Genomic DNA, 5,716 nt, shown 5'->3' with positions numbered 1-5,716 from the left:
AGTGTTACAGCAGCGTCTAACATTTCAGATGGCCATAACTCGGTGACCGTTGCTCTGATCAGCGCAATATAGGACTGGAAAAAATTAGCAAATCAAATGTACTTACTTAACTTCTTGTTTTGTTGTTCTTATATTTGTGTATATTATTCTTTAAATTAAAGCCCTACTAAGTCATCATACTACAGTGTCAAACAAAAGTAGCAAGAATAGCAGATCCACAAGCTCACAACGTGTCGCAAAGTGACACGTTGTGAGCTTGTAGATCGCCTATTCTCGCTATTTCAAAGCAAACTTTTTAAAGTGAAATCTCAGTATCTGTTATAAATATTGAACCAATGACAAGTATTAACAAGAGCTTGTGACTAAATAATAACTACATGGATCCATTGGAACACAGGTTTTTTTTATTTATTTATATTCCATGAAAAGTAATGGTTTTGGACATTTGAGTTTTCTACCTGACAGCTACAATATATCATTGCTGTTGGATGGAAACCTTGTATTTCAAAAAAGATTCCTTTGATATCTATACATTTTAAAACAGTGAAAATGGCCAATCTACAAGCTTGTACCTGTAGATCTGCTATTTTCCCTTTTTTATTTGTGTGACACTCGTGGAGTTTGGCGTTGAAACACACAAACTAATTGAAACATGGAGATACAAGGTTTCTGCCTGGCATCATTAAATAGCATAACAGTGTCCCAGTCCACTTGAAACAATGACAACAATAAAGAATGTAATACAGAAGGTTAAAGTACAGTCATCATTAAACACAATACACATACTGTCATACACATACATTTATTATCATTTTACTATATTACATGCTATTGAATAGAATCCTTTAATTTTAAAAAGGTCAATCATTTGTAATGTTTACTCAGATATTTGTTTAATTTAACATAAAAAAAAAGAAAATCAATGTCCTTTTTGGATCCCAAAGTCTGATTTACTTGAGGTCGCACAACTCAGCAGTGTGTCCAATACCCCAAATCTCAAATCCAGCATAGAGGGGTTGGGTGAATGTGGTGTGGACTCTGTGGAGGAGAGTCATGGTGTCAGAGACTCTGTAGAAGGAGTACCTGCACTGTGATCCAGATACACTCCTACTCTGGAGGACACAGGACCTGGGATCTCGGTTTTAATGCCTCTGTGTGTAAAAACATAACATCCTGGCTGACACCATAAAGACCAAGATTTATTATTGTCCCCGAAAGTATCATTATTATAACCTTTATATGAGACTGCTATCCTAACATACTCTCCCCTCCGCTCTACTTCCCAGTAACAGCGTCCAGTCAGACCCGTTCTACTCAGAACCTGAAATTGTACTATGGGATGAGGATATAATCGTTCTCTGTCCATCAATGTTACTTTTCTGTTCCCTTTAGACAGAGACAGGTGTTGATGTGCTGTGTTTGGATCCAGTGTGATTCGACATGAATATTGTAAGAACTCAGCTCTGGTCTTGGGTTCTGCTGGTGACAGTAAAACATCCACTCTATTCGTTGTCTCTGAGACATTTGTCCCTTCCTCTTTAAGAATGTCCTCTAGTTTGTCCCTCATCTTTGACACAGCCACGGTCACATCTTCAAAGTATCTCAGAGGACGGACATTGCTGCTGACTGGGTGTGTAGATTCACTGATCCTTGAGAGGGAGGTGTAACTATGTAGAAAATGGATGTGATCCTCTGTGTGTGAGATCTGCTCCAGCTCAGCATGTCTCCTCCTCAGTTCAGTAACCTCCTGCTCCACACGCTTCCTTAGTTCTTCAGCACGACTCACTTCACGTTTCTGCTGGTCTCTGATCAGCTCCACTGCTCTATCGGCAGATTGATTGATGGACTTCACCTCCTGGTGAAGCACCTTCACGTCTTTCTCTCTCTCCTGGATTCTCTGCTTTATGTTTTGCTGACTCGTATCAAGCATTTTCTGTCTCTCAGTCCTTTCTGCTGCAGCTGAGACCATATTGTGACCTTTGTGTTCTTCCATGGAGCACAGAGAACAGATACACTGCTGATCAGTACGACAGAAAAGCTTCCTCACCTCGTCGTGACGAGAGCAGATGTTCTCCTGAAGCTCGCTGCAGGCTTTGACCAGCTTGTGTTTCTTAAAGGCAGGATATTGATAGTGAGGCTGGAGGTGAGTGTCACAGTAAGAGACCAGACACTGAAGACAAGTCTTCACAGCTTTCAGTTTTCTCCCAGTGCAGGAATCACAGGCTACATCTCCAGGTCCAGCATAGCAGTGATCAGGAGGAACATCTTGGAGTCCTGTCTTCTTCAGTATATCCATCATGTCAGCCAACATGTTGTTTTTCTTCAGAACAGGTCTTGGGATGAACGTGTGTCTGCACTGTGGACAGCTGAATGTCCCTCTTTGATCATCCTGACTCCAGTATCCCTCAATACACCTACTGCAGTAGTTGTGTCCACAGGGTACAGTCACTGGATCCTTCAGTAGATCCAGACAGATAGAACAGCAGAACTGATCCTGATCCAGTTGAACTGCTTGTTTCGCCATGTTACAGCCGACTGTCTGATGAACAGATAGACTTTAGTTTGGTTTCTCATTCCCAGAAATCACATGACGTGGGGGAGGTTCTTATTGGTGTGTGTGTGTCTGTGTGTGTGTGTGTGTGTGTGTGTGTGTGTGTGTGTGTGTGTGTGTGTGTGTGTGTGTGTGTGTGTGTGTGTGTGTGTGTGTGTGTGTGTGTGTGTGTGTGTGTGTTTAAAGAGGCAGACTCTAGTTCACTGTGATTCATCGGTAGAACTATTCACCCTGTTAAAACATGACTCAGCAGTTTTCCTCTTGTGTTGAATTAGCCGTGAAAACCTGTGAGACAAGAGACTCTCATTCTCTCTCTGTCACTACCTCTCTCTCTGTCTGTCTCTGTGTGTGTGTGTGTGTGTGTGTGTGTGTGTGTGTGTGTGTGTGTGTGTGTGTGTGTGTGTGTCTCTCTCTCTCTCTCTCTCTCTCTCCCTCTCCCTCTCCCTCTCCCCCTCCCCCTCCCCCTCCCCCTCCCTCTCTCTCTCTCTCCCCCCCCCCCCTCTCCCTCTCCCTCTCTCTCTCTCTCTCTCTCTCTCTCTCTCTCTCTCTCTCTCTCTCTCTCTCTCTCTCTCTCTCTCTCTCTCTCTCTCTCTCTCTCTCTCTCTCTCTCTCTCTCTCTCACTTAAAAGCTTGTTCACTTGAAGTCTGTGAGAGCTTAGGGACTTCCCCGCTGTCAGATCATGACGTCAGTGAGGGTTCTGGCAGAGCCCAGTATGCTCTCTTTCTGTAAGTCACAACACATCTCACTAAGACACGTTGTCTACTTCAAACTCCATTGTAACCATGTTAGACTCATTCTGCCCTGCCAAGCCAAAGAGCAGTAACTACGTTTTTGGACACACCGACTTATTTGGGTATCCCAAAGGTCAAATTAGCCTTTGTGATGTTGGGGGATAAACAATTACATCAAGAACAGATGTACAATTGGTGTAATATAACTTATATGCCGATATCTCATTTGGCTAACCAGTTGAATCACTTTTAAACCCATTTTTCAGTGATTTTTGTTTTCGTAGTTACTGCACTCTGCCTTGGCAGGGCAGCATTGAAAACACACAACCTTGGTTCAGGTGACTGATATTGTCCTTCCAATGTTTGAGGGGGCCATGTTTTTTCAATTCCTTTTTTCATTTATTTTCTCTCTATCTGTGAGAGAGAGACCCCCCAAAAGAATCATATTTGAACTGGGGACCCCCCACCCTTACAAGCACTTTGAATTGTAGGCATTACATTTAGTTTGACTCCGTTCCACTGTGAAAATAGCCGATCTGCAAGCTCAGTTATTTTCACAATGTTTGCCTCTTTCTTACGTAATATTTGACAATTTGGCCAATTTGGTATTAAAAAGGTCTTAGAAGTCATTAAATTGTCACTTTACATAATGTGCAGATACCCTGCATACACTTATACTGTATGTTGGTTTGTTTACTGTTAATGTTGCACATTAAGCTAATCATCCTAATTTGGGGAGTCCCTGGGAGTCACGAACCGCAAGTTTGGGAAGGACTGGAATGACCTGCTTGCTCTTTATATATATATATATATATATATATATATATATATATATATATATATATATATATATATATATATATATATATATATATATATATATATATATATATATATATATATATATATATATAGTTACCACTTATTCTCTCCACATATACTGTAGAATAATAATCTGTAAACACATGTGTATTGTTTCACTTTAACCACATTAAGCCTGATATATTTAATTGTATGACGAATAGTGAAAACAGCTAGTGACTACTTTAGCTAGTTTTGAACATTTTAAAGGTATAACATGTAACTTTGCCGTGTGTTTACCATAACAAAACAATAAATATGTTTTAACCATGCTCTATAGCAGCAGTGATCAGTTACTGGAGTACTGTGGTGGCATTTACCAGCAGAAACACACTGGAGTAGTGTGGTGGAGTTTACCAGCAGAAACACACTGGAGTAGTGTGGTGGCATTTACCAGCAGAAACACACTGGAGTAGTGTGGTGGAGTTTACCAGCAGAAACACACTGGAGTAGTGTGGTGGAGTGTACCTGCAGAAACACACTGGAGTATTGTGGTGGAGTTTACCAGCAGAAACACACTGGAGTAGTGTGGTGGAGTTTACCTGCAGAAACACACTGGAGTAGTGTGGTGGAGTTTACCTGCAGAAACACACTTTAGTTTAGTTTAGTTTAGTTTATTTCAGTCAGTCAATGTGTGGTAACATTACAGTAATAGGTAAAAAATAAAATAAATATTGTCAAGAAAAAGATACCCACATTTCTGACCAAAAAGGTATAGGCTAAAGCATTGCTTATTACGCCTACCCTTTTACAAAACAAAGGAAAAATGAAAGTCAAAATGGAGAGACTTTCCTGTTTACCTGAAGAAACACACTGGAGTAGTGTGATGGAGTTTACCTGCAGTAGTGTGGTGGTGTTTACCTGCAGAAACACACTGTAGTAGTGTGGTGGTGTTTACCTGCAGAAACACACTGGAGTAGTGTGGTGGAGTTTACCTGCAGAAACACACTGGAGTAGTGTGGTGGTGTTTACCTGCAGAAACACACTGGAGTAGTGTGGTGGTGTTTACCTGCAAAAACACACTGGAGTAGTGTGGTGGTGTTTACCTGCAGAAACACACTGGAGTAGTGTGGTGGTGTTTACCTGCAGAAACACACTGGAGTAGTGTGGTGGAGTTTACCTGCAGAAACACACTGGAGTAGTGTGGTGGAGTTTACCTGCAGAAACACACTGGAGTAGTGTGGTGGAGTTTACCTGCAGAAACACACTGGAGTAGTGTGGTGGCATTCACCAGCAGAAACACACTGGAGTAGTGTGGTGGAGTTTACCTGCAGAAACACACTGGAGTAGTGTGGTGGAGTTTACCTGCAGAAACACACTGGAGTAGTGTGGTGTAGTTTACCTGCAGAAACACACTGGAGTAGTGTGGTGGAGTTTACCTGCAGAAACACACTGGAGTAGTGTGGTGGAGTTTACCTGCAGAAACACACTTTAGTTTAGTTTAGTTTATTTCAGTCAGTCAATTTGTGGTAACATTACAGTAATAGGTAAAAATAAAATAAATATTGTCAAGAAAAAGATACCCACATTTCTGACCAAAAATGTATAGGCTAAAGCATTGCTTATTACGCC

At 41.3% G+C, this 5,716-nt stretch overlaps 1 pseudogene across 1 annotated transcript; it reads right to left on the bottom strand.

Moving 5' to 3' along the window:
• Nucleotides 1-705: 705 nt before the first annotated feature.
• Nucleotides 706-2,524, bottom strand: LOC311041394 (E3 ubiquitin/ISG15 ligase TRIM25-like; annotated as a pseudogene). The gene has a single exon. The product of its transcript is annotated as an E3 ubiquitin/ISG15 ligase TRIM25-like (transcript).
• Between the last annotated feature and the right edge of the window lie 3,192 nt (nucleotides 2,525-5,716).

Source organism: Gymnoscopelus microlampas, assembly GCF_963454915.1.
Source record: "Gymnoscopelus microlampas genome assembly, contig: SCAFFOLD_94, whole genome shotgun sequence".
NCBI classification, from domain to species: Eukaryota; Metazoa; Chordata; class Actinopteri; order Myctophiformes; family Myctophidae; genus Gymnoscopelus; species Gymnoscopelus microlampas.
This window is presented reverse-complemented; position numbering and strand designations above follow the sequence as displayed.